This window comes from Pipistrellus kuhlii, unplaced genomic scaffold, assembly GCF_014108245.1.
Source record: "Pipistrellus kuhlii isolate mPipKuh1 unplaced genomic scaffold, mPipKuh1.p scaffold_m20_p_6, whole genome shotgun sequence".
Taxonomy (NCBI): domain Eukaryota; kingdom Metazoa; phylum Chordata; class Mammalia; order Chiroptera; family Vespertilionidae; genus Pipistrellus; species Pipistrellus kuhlii.
In genome coordinates this window covers 30,971,917-30,982,906 of record NW_023425562.1, presented here as the reverse complement: position 1 = coordinate 30,982,906, position 10,990 = coordinate 30,971,917, and positions in this window count along the sequence as shown.

The window sequence follows — 10,990 nt, the reverse complement described above, 5'->3', positions numbered from 1 at the left end:
CATATCACAGTAGGAAGATGTGGGCTCTGAGAAAGGCATGCTCATTAGAAGGCATGAACGTTTTTGGTTCCTTTGGTTGGTTAATTGGTTAGTTTTCATTTGTTTAGTTTCCTGTTAAATGATGAACAATAAAATCCCGCCCATTCCGCCCTTTTCTGTCCATATGCATTGAAGGTAGGTGCCTCTGGTGTTAAACTGAGACCTCCCTAAAGTAAGTATTATGTTTAACTTATTATAGCCCTAGTGCTTAGCACCATGCCTTCCAGTGCATAACACAGTGGCAGAGTACATATTTTTACTGTACTCTTTTTGCTTATATATGCTGGGCAGCACAGTCAACTGCTCATCCAGCCACTTTTATGTGTTGACAGTACAAGCCAGCACCTGGCTAAGGTTCAGGAATCTGGAGGCAACAGACTCAGACCTAGTTGCCAGCCCTGACACTTTCTAGGGTCTTCAACAAATTTCTTAACTTGTTCAGCCTTAGCTTTCAACACTGTACAAAGAGGATAATGACAATATTTAACTTTGCGGTGCTGGATTAGCAGAAGCTTGGGAAATAAATGTTATTCACTGTTATGTGGCTATACCAAGAGCTGGTGCTGTGCTTTGGGTCATGTCTCCTACTAAGTAGGTCACAGACGATTCCTGGTTGAAACTTGGGTCTATATCCTACATCTCTGACCTCCCCATTTTTCCACCTGCTTCTTTCTCAGGTCTACCAGTCTCTTTCACTTCCATGCCTCATCATTTCACACAGAACAGAACAGGATAACAAACATCTAAATTTCCAGAAAGGAAAGTTTTCTTAATGGGTCATCATCAATCAATAATTAGCATATTGACCCTTCCACTACTCAGGACTTGTTATAAGTCATGAATCTTCCCTAAGCTGCTGGCTTTGAACTGTATTCCCTCCAGGCTTCCGGCTCTAAGGCTTCTCACTAATAAATGTCACTGAAGGCTGGCCCCTCTGTGGATGCTCTCAGCTCTGGTGTCTTTAGAGAAGCTCTTTGTTAAGAATTCACAGGTATCCCAGGTATGAACCTACCACCATTTATACAAGGAATATTTTCTGTTTTTGACCCAGATAATATTCAGCATCTTATTAATTCTCCTTTTTATTTGGGAGTGAGGACACTGGCATGTTAAAAGAATCAGAAATTAATCTAAATGAATAAATTAATTTTTCAGAATAAAGTCTAGAAATGCTACAGGGTTAAATTCAAATTATGGCCTATCATGAGCAAAAATATTTAATTATTCAATTTGTATCTAAAGCATCAAAAGCCAATATATAAGTATTATATATTAGATTAAACTTGACACCATAATGCTGTTTTACAGAATTGGTAATAAGCAGAAATAAATCTAACATGCAACTTTTTCTTTAAGAAGGAAAAGTATTAGAAAAGGCAAAACAAGGGTTAAAGGGGAAGGAACGTTCAAGAAACCAAGATATAAAAGGAAATTGTACCAGAATAGCTGTTACTTTCAAAGACTTTAAGCATCTAAACCAGAAGACTCGTATCATGGGACTTGAATACATGTTTACAGAACCATGGTATCAACAATCTTTAAGAAACCAAAACAAACGAAAAGCTATCAGGATAAAAATTGGCAAATGTTTCAAGTTTCAAAAAGTAGTCATTACAGATTGATGAACTTGATATCAATAACCAGCAACATTTTATAACAGTTTATTAAAGAGATGGCTTGTGAACACTTTTTTAAAAAGCAATCACTAATTAGCAAGCATGTGTTTCCTAAAAATAGGCCATATAACCACATTTTCTTTTCTTTTTGGTAAGAATATCAGCTAGCTGTAATTGACTGGGAATCAAAATCCTTGAGGCTGCGGATAAATCACTAGATCTGGGGCTAAATAATCCAAAGTATGTTCCCTGCAAGTCACTAATAGCTGTTTGGCTGGAAATGGTCCATGTGGAATAGACTACAGAAACAGTTCAACAAAAGTCAATAGGTTTCCTTGTAGAACTTCTCAGTCTTTAATAAGTCTGGGTGCGCTGTCAGTTTCTGACCATGAGCTATAGTGTGTAGTGTTTCTCAACTTGATTGCACAGAGGTTGGGGGGGGGGGGGGGGGCGCGCGGGAGTAGTTGGGGCGGGGGTAGTTGGTTTTGTTTCTTTGGTTCTCAGAGTATTTTACAGACTAGGCTTCTGCAGAACTCTGAGAAATTTTGAAAGTTTCCTTCAGTTTCAGTATTTTGAAAGTTTCCTTCAGTTTCAGTATTTTTTTATCATACCATGGTTAATTACAAACTATTAAAGTCAAGATAGTCACTTTGTTACAAGTAAATCTCATAGTTTAAAAATGTGCAAAATGTTTACCAAATAACACAAAAACAACTAAAAGCAAAATATATCATAGTTTTGAACTCTGGTACTTATGTATTAAGTTAAAGTGATTCAAACCCCAATTTCAGACTAAACTTGAAGGCCAACTGAGATTCAGTTAAGCTTATTTTCCTCTTAGTTTTTGTTCCAGGAACTATTAAAGTCTGTCTCCTGATGGGCTATAACTCATTCCAATTAAATTGCATGTTAATTCACTTATCAAAGAAGCAGAAGGATAAGGGTTAGAGTGTGGAGAGAGATCAGCTCCTTATAATTCAGTTAGGTAATCCTGCATCCTTAATTAGATGAGAGAAACCTTTTAACTTTACCCCACATTTGAAAGGAACCCTGAGATATGTTCCAGATACAGCACAAAAGGAATAAGCTTTAACAGACAGGATCATTCTGTACCTTAAAACATCCTCTAATCACATTTAAAATTACCAATATGCATTTTAAGTATTATTAACAAAACACTTTAAGAATATTGATCAAGACCTTCTAAGGCAAATTAGCATTTATAATCTATACAAGTTCAGTATTCAGTTATGCATATACCAATTTCTCTACTTAAAAAACAAAGGATTCTCTTCTTCCCACACCCTGCTCCTGGGTCCTTCACTCTGACCAAGACTTCCAGAGATATATGCAGCCCTCGGGTTCCTCAGCTCAGTCAGCTCTGAGGAAGGAGTCTACCCTGAGTGAACTGCCAGCACCCTCTTCTTCCTTTACCTGACACTTCAAAATCACATTCTTTGCCAGGTATTTCATAGTCACATTGGCCTAAATCTAATCCTGACAGTTCTCTGGCAAAAAAGACAGTAAGGGGGTTGTCACCCTCCACATCTGCAAGTGAGGACAGTGGAGGGAAGACTTAGGACCCTGTTTTCTGACTACCCATGGTGCTCCCCGCTCCACCATGAGGCTCCACAATAGGCTGTGGTCACACTGGCAAACAGCAAGGCGCCTTTCTTTAGATCCTGATCTCACCATTTATTTAGGATGGCTTTGGCAATTTATGTTACCTCCCTACATCTCAACTTCCCACATTGAAAAGTGGGCATATTATGACACATGCTTTACAGAAGGATAAGGATTTAATTGTTTCATGCATGTCAAAAATCAACCATGGATTTCAGTATATAATAAATACTAATTCATCAATTTACTAAAGGTTCTATTAATTAATTTTTTTATTCATCCACAAAATATATATTGAGTACCCACTCTGTGCCAGACAAAGGAGTCATGGTCACTGCTCTGGTGGATTCTGTAGCTATTTTATTATAATCACTAGAGGCCTGGTGCCATCCCTAAAATATAGCACAGCTCAGAAGACACAGCAGGAACTCAAAAAGTACACTCAGCTCCACATTTACTGAGAACAAACCCTATTCCAGGTGCTGTGCTACATCATGGGAATACAAGAATGATGAAGATGTGTCGCCTCTTCTAGAAGGCTTTATCAACTCTAGCAGAGGCCATGTCAATGACAACTGCAAAAATACATGGTAGATACTAAGACAGCCAGGGAGCTGTGGGCACAAGGAAGAATGTGTTTAGATCAATCTCTTTGGTTGAAGGAATGAAAGAGCTGAGGTATGAAAAAAAGTTTCAGGAAAATAAGATGTTTGAGCTGATTCTTATGAGTAAATAAAAAGATTCCAAGATAGACAAGAGGAAGTGTTCTAGGCCAGTGGTCGGCAAACTCATTAGTCTACAGAGCCGAATATCAACAGTACAATGATTGAAATTTCTTTTGAGAGTCACATTTTTTAAACTTAAACTTCTTCAAAATAGACTCGCCCAGACAGTGGTATTTTGTGGAAGAGCCACACTCAAGGGGCCAAAGAGCTGCATGTGGCTCGCGAACTGCAGTTTGCCGACCACGGTTCTAGCCAAAGAGAATGCATGATCACAGACACAGAAGTGTGAAATCAGAGAAACTACAAGTGTTTTAGGACATCTAGAGCAAAAAGTGTTAGGTAGAAAGTGGCAAAAGGTGAATCTGAGCAGGCAAGGAAGGCCATAATTTACAGTGTTTTTGGTAGACGAAAAATGTAGTTTTGAAATTAAAAAAATATATACAGTAATTTACAAAGCTTATTTAAGCAATAAATTTTCTTCCATTTTCTCCAATGTCTCTGGTTCATGAAGATTTCCACTGAAATATTACTTCATCCATAGAATCATTCCTGCCTTCCTTAATTGTTTTATACCTACGGATTTTCACACAGTGCCTAGTATCAAAGTTTCTCAACTAAATGAATCTGTAATACTTGGCTTCTCTAACTAAGCATCGTCATTCACACATGTTCTGAACTCATTCTCTGAAGTAAGGTAATAGCACACTTTTCCCTCTAGAGGGAGTGCGAGGCATTTCCTTTCACTCCAGCTCTAAAAAATTCTTGTCGGTCAAGGACAAAAGGAAAACTCCTAGATATATAACTCAATCATTAACCTTGGGCTACAGTTTTTAAAGAGACTGGGTGTAGTATAATTAGATTATGGATAGTATAATTGGATTTGTATTGGAGAAATATTGGAATTCTTTCCTGCATGGACCAACCTTTGGATGGTTCTCACCTTTCCATGTACGTGATATGAAAAGACCTTGCCAAGGTTTACCCCTATCTATGAAAGCCAAGAAAGAATGAAGGAGGGATTAAGAAGAAAAAAAAGGCAGGTGTATAGAAGAATATTTAGGCCTCCTACTGGTCTAGATAAAAATGTTTATCCGGCCTGTTTCACCAGGTTGTGGTCTTGGCACTGATATCTAGCAAGTATTGAGGATGTACTTGCTTCAAGAGCTTTCCATTCATTTTGTTATTGGGACCCCACAGGATTAATTTAACGTCACCAACATTTGGACACCAATCATATACCAACATGACTAATAACAAGTAGAACTGTTATAATAAATGTCTTTCTCAGAAATAATGAAAACAAGCATCAGAAAAATAAACTCATTTGCTTAAGGCCACAAATCTAATTAGTTTTGAACAAATAGCAGCAGTGGTTTATAACCGTTCAATAAGTATATTATTTCAACATAAACCCTAATTTTCAATAAACTTTTAATTTAATAAAAATAACTTGAGACGAATTAGGATATTAGGCTACCCCATAAGGAAAACAATTTTACAAACAGGATGGAGAGTATATTTGCTGTGTGGGGTTTTTGTTACATTTTGTTTTGTTTTTCTAAAATAATAGTAGAACTCTGAGTTTACCTCTCAATTCAAATGAAATAAATTCTCTTTGGAAGTTTGGCAAGTTTTTAGGAATTCAGGAGGTTGTATGTCTTAGGACTGCATTTAATTGTCCTGATGGCACAGAGCTCAGTGTCTGAAAAAGAGAGAAAGTATTATGCAAATCATTTCTTTTTTATATCTATGTGAATTGTTGTTACAAAAGAGAAACAAGATAAAAATAATTTCATTCTAAATGTACATGTTTGGACTTAGGACACTAATACATCCTAACACACACAAACATACATGTGTGTTCATGCACATGCATGCATATTTGCACATTGAGCATAAAACTTACTCCTTTCCTGACTCATTTTAGCCTTCTGTCTTTTTCCTTCTCTTTCTCACCTCTTCTCCTTTCACAGTCAGATTCAAAATTGTTAAGAAATGGTAATGAGGTATAAGCTTGGAGGAGGTAGAGAAGAAAATTTTATCGAGGACAAGTTAGACAAAAATAATGAGATGAAAAGAGTTGTCAACTAATAGCACAGGATTCCTTTATTTCCTACCTTAAGCATAATTTTAAAAGACTATAATCGTATCAAAATTTCCTCAGTGCAAACCACTGTGTAACAGAAAACACATCAGCAGAGTAAGTAGCTACTCAAGTTTTGTTCTTATATTTTATCCCAATATCACAAATGTGATCTATAATTGGTATGATATCACCAGTACCAACATGTCTGGTTTAATAATTTATAGAATCAGAGGATTACTACTTCTCAGATAGATATAATCCAAATTCTCCCAATGAAGCACCTAGAAAAAAGAAGACTGGAAATAACCCAATATTAAAAAAAAAAAAAAAAAGAAAAGAAAAGAAAGAAAGAAAGGAAAAGAATCCAATTAAAAAAGGACAGAGGAACTGAACAAACATTTCTCAAAAAAAAACATACCAATTTCCAACAAACATATGAAAAATTGCTCAACATCACTAATCATCAAGGAAATACAAATCAAAACCACAATGAGATATCACATCACACCTGTCAGAATAGATATCAAAATGTCAACAAGTAACATGTATTGGTAAGGAAACAAAGAAAAGGGAACTCTCATGCACTCACTGTTGGTTGGATTGTGAACTGGTGCAGACACTATGGAAAATACCATGGAGGACCCTCAAAATTAAAAATAGAACTACCAAACAACCCATCAATTCCATTTCTGCATATTTATCCAAAGAATACAAAAACACTAATTCACAAAGATATATGCATATGCACATACCCATATCCATTGCAGCATTATTTACAATAGCCAAGATGTGGAAGTGACTTCGGTTTCATTGACAGATAAATTGATAAGAAAGATATAATTTTATGTATGTATATGTATTTATTTATGTACACACAGATATAATGGAATATTATTCAGCAATAAAAAAGGAATAAAATCTTGCCATTTACAAAAACATGAATAGATCTAGAATGAGACAAATATTATATGATTTCACTTATATGTGGAATCCTATATAATAAAGAGGTAATATGCAAACTGACCATCACTTCAACACACAAGATGGCCATCCCCATGTGGATGAAAGATGGCTACCACAAGATGGTCGGCAGGGGAGGGCAGTTGTGGGCCATCAGGCCAGCTGGGGAGGGCAGTTGGGAGGGACCAGGCCTGCAGGAAAGGGCAGTTGGGAGGAACAAGGTCTACAGGGGAGGACAGTTGGGAGGCACCAGACCTACAGGGGAGGGCAGTTGGGAGGGACCAGGTCTGCATGGGAGGGCAGTTAGGGGTGATCAGGTTGGCAGAGAAGGACAGTTGGAGGGGACCCAACAGTTACGGGTGACCAGGATGGCAAGGAAGGGCAGTTAGGGGTGACCAGGACAGCAGGGAAAGGCAGTTGGGGATGACCAGGCCTCCAGGGGAGCAGTTAGGCATTGATCAGGCTGGCAGGGGAGTGATTAGGGTGGTGGTCAGGCTGACAGGCAGAAGCGTTTGGGGGCAATCAGGCAGACAGGCAAGTGGTTGGGAGCCAGCCATCCTGGATTCTGAGAGGAATGTCCCAGATTGAAGAGAGTGCAGGCTGGGGTGAGGGACACACACCCTACCCCCATGCACGAATTTCATGCAACTGGGCCTCTAGTTTAAAAATAAAACAGAAACAAACTCATAGATACAGAGAACAAACTGATGGTTACCAGAGGGACAGGAATGGGTAAAAAAGATGAATGGGATTAAAAGAGCAACCATCCAGTTATATATTTTTTTAAACTCACAGGAATGTAATTAATGTACAGCAAAGGGAACTTGGTCAATATTAGCATAATAACTTTGTATGGTAACAAATGGTTACTAAACTTTTTTTTTTCTCATTTTTTTTATTAAGGTATTATATGTGTACATACCTTACCAATCTCCACCCTCCCTACTCCCATACATGCCCTCCCTCCCCAGAGTTTTTCATCCATTGGTTATGCTTATATGCATGCATACAAATCCTTTAGTTGATCTCTTATCTCCCCCATATCTCCCTACCCTCCCCACTATAATTTGACAGTATGTTTGTTTCTTTACTGTCTCTGTATCTATCTTTTGGTTCGTCAGCTTATAATGTTCCTTATTATCCATAAGGTTACTAAACTTTTTGTGGTAATCACACCATAAGAAATATAAATATCAAATCACTATGTTATACACCTGAAATTAATATAATATTATATATCATTATACATTAATAAAAAATAAATTTAAAACACACAGAGAGACACACAAAAAGAGGAGATAAATTACCAAAAAAAAAAAAAAATACTTTGAATACAGCAAAGTGACATGGTTGCCACGTGAACTAACTTAACTGCAATTCCAGATTAGGGGAAGTCTTTCCAGGGTGAGCTGCTTATCATCAACTGTTTTCTTATGAGAGGGAGGAGAGGGGGGGGTCTTGGCTAATTTGGGGTGAGGACTGGAGGAAAATGAAATCAGCAAGGATTCTGACAGCTAGATGGACAGAATAGAAACTTGAAGTACCCAAAATTAGGACAGGTTCCCCCCTTCCACCAACATCCCCCCTTCCACCAACATCCCCCCACCCCACCCCACCCCAAAGTCTCTTGCTGAATTCTGGTACTACAAGTACAAAGTGGGAGAACCAAGGAATTTGAAAGACAAAGTGAAACTTCCCATAATATCCCAATGCTTAGGAAACAACATCCCTTTGGAAGGCTAGGGTCTGCCTCAAACTTATGACATCACTGGAATCCTGATATATTACTAGTAGAAGGATAAGTCAGAACTATCACATTGGAAACTTCCTTGGCAGAATCCAGTAATTTAAAATAGGTATATACTGTGACCCAGCAATTCCACTCCTGGGTATTTACCCAAGGGAGATGGCATATACCTACCTAAAAGCAAGAATAGCTAAACTGCTTTATTTGTATTAGCCAAAATTGAGGGGAAACTCTAGCCCAATTGATAAATAAATATTGACATATTTATCCAATATAATACACAGCAAATAAAAGGACAAGTTCTCACTATTTGCACCAACATGAGTAAATCTCACAGACAAGCTGAGGGCAAAAAGACCAAAAAATGACTGCACTGCATGTTTCCAACTATTTGTAGTTCAAAAAATAAGCAAAACAAATATATGATTATAAAGGTCAGAATAGTGATTAGTTTGGGGGAGGTATCAACTGGCAGGGGCATAAGGAAATATATCAGTCTGGTGGCGTTTACTTGGCTACACACATACACAAAAATTGTTCAAGCTGTACACTTCTGCAAAACCTCAATAAAAATACAGAGCACACAGCATCATCTAATTTTAATATTAGAAAGAAGCTCAGTGACCACCTGGCCAGCTTCTGTTTTATAGATGAGGAACCAAGGCTCAGAAAAACAAGGACGCTTCTTAATGTCAAACAGGTAATTTGTTCATTTGTTCAACAAGTAATGACTGGGCGCTTGCTCTTTGCTGAGAACCTACTATAATAGTTTACAGGTCAAACAAGACAGACACATGCCCTGCTTTCATAAGCTTGCAGTTTCGCTGTGAAAACAGGTATTAAACAACCCCAAAATGAAACAAAGCATTCCATTTTGCGACAAACGTGAAGGGCCTGCACCGGGAGTTTTTCACAGTCACACCTGGAGCTGGAACTTAGTTCACCTGGCTGGCAAAGTAGTGCTCATTTGACTCCAAAACACGGCCTTTCCCATAAACGTCGAACTTTTTAGAAACCAGAAGCAAATCATAGCCCTTCGTGAATTTATTTCCCCAGTTTTCAGAGGGCGACCTTCAGTTGTGAAGTTTAAGCAAAACTATAAATAAATTTTAAATGACCTCCAAGACTTGTCCAAAACATTTAATTTCAGCAAGAAAAGTACGGCTAAATTAAAATCATTTGGCTTAAAACTTGTTTCCTGTTTGCTAAATAGCTATTATTTAGATTCATAAATCCTCTGACCCGGCAGTCGTTTCTCAGCCCCTTTCTGATGACGGAGCAGCCACTTGTGCCTGCTTATTTGATCATCTTGTGCATCCAGTGGTTATAAATCAGCCAACAGAACTGAGATAAACCCATCTTAAACCAACCGGCATATCCGTAAGAAAATTAAAACACACAGCACATCTGAATTTTAAGCAACTCACGGTCTGTGACTCTGGGGGTTTTTTAAAGACGCGGCTCCTGCTCAGGGTCTGGTTGGGGCCAACTGCCCGTAGAAAGGCTGGTCCAGTTTTCCTGTAACAAAGCGCGTTAGTAACCTTGGATTGCTGTAAGAAACAACCGTCATACTACTGTCTTCGGTTTGGTTGGCTGAGAAGTAGATCCTGGGACAAACATTTGAGCCAAAAATAGTTCATTTGGGAGCTCACCTTAGGAAGCACAGGTGGGAAGATGGCGAAGTAAGAGGCAGGAAGGGGTGTGCACACCTGGGAGGCATCAGGCTGGGCCTAAGCCCAATGATCAAAGGAGTCACTATCTCCATGAGAGGTCACAAAGGGACTTTGTGTGGTGCCAGCTTTACCAGAAGAATAAGTGAGTGGTGGTCCTTTATGGCATATGGGATTATATATAAAATTTATATAGAGATTATATATAAGCCACTTAATTTGTTTTTAACACAAGAAAAAAAAAAACTGAATCTAAGTAACAAAATAAACTGAAAAACAAAGCAGATCCAGAGACTTGGAAGTATGGAACAGAGTGCAGAACCTTGGAGGAAAGACTGGGAAGGAGGTAATCAACCAAAGACTTTGTATGCATATTTGTATAACCCATGGACACAGACAATAGGGGTGAAGGCCTGGGGCGAGGGTGGGGGCAAGCTGGAGGGCATCAGTGGGAGGGAGGGGGGTACATATAATACTTTCAACAATAAAGAATTATTTTTTTAAAAAGAAAGAAACTTCTTAAA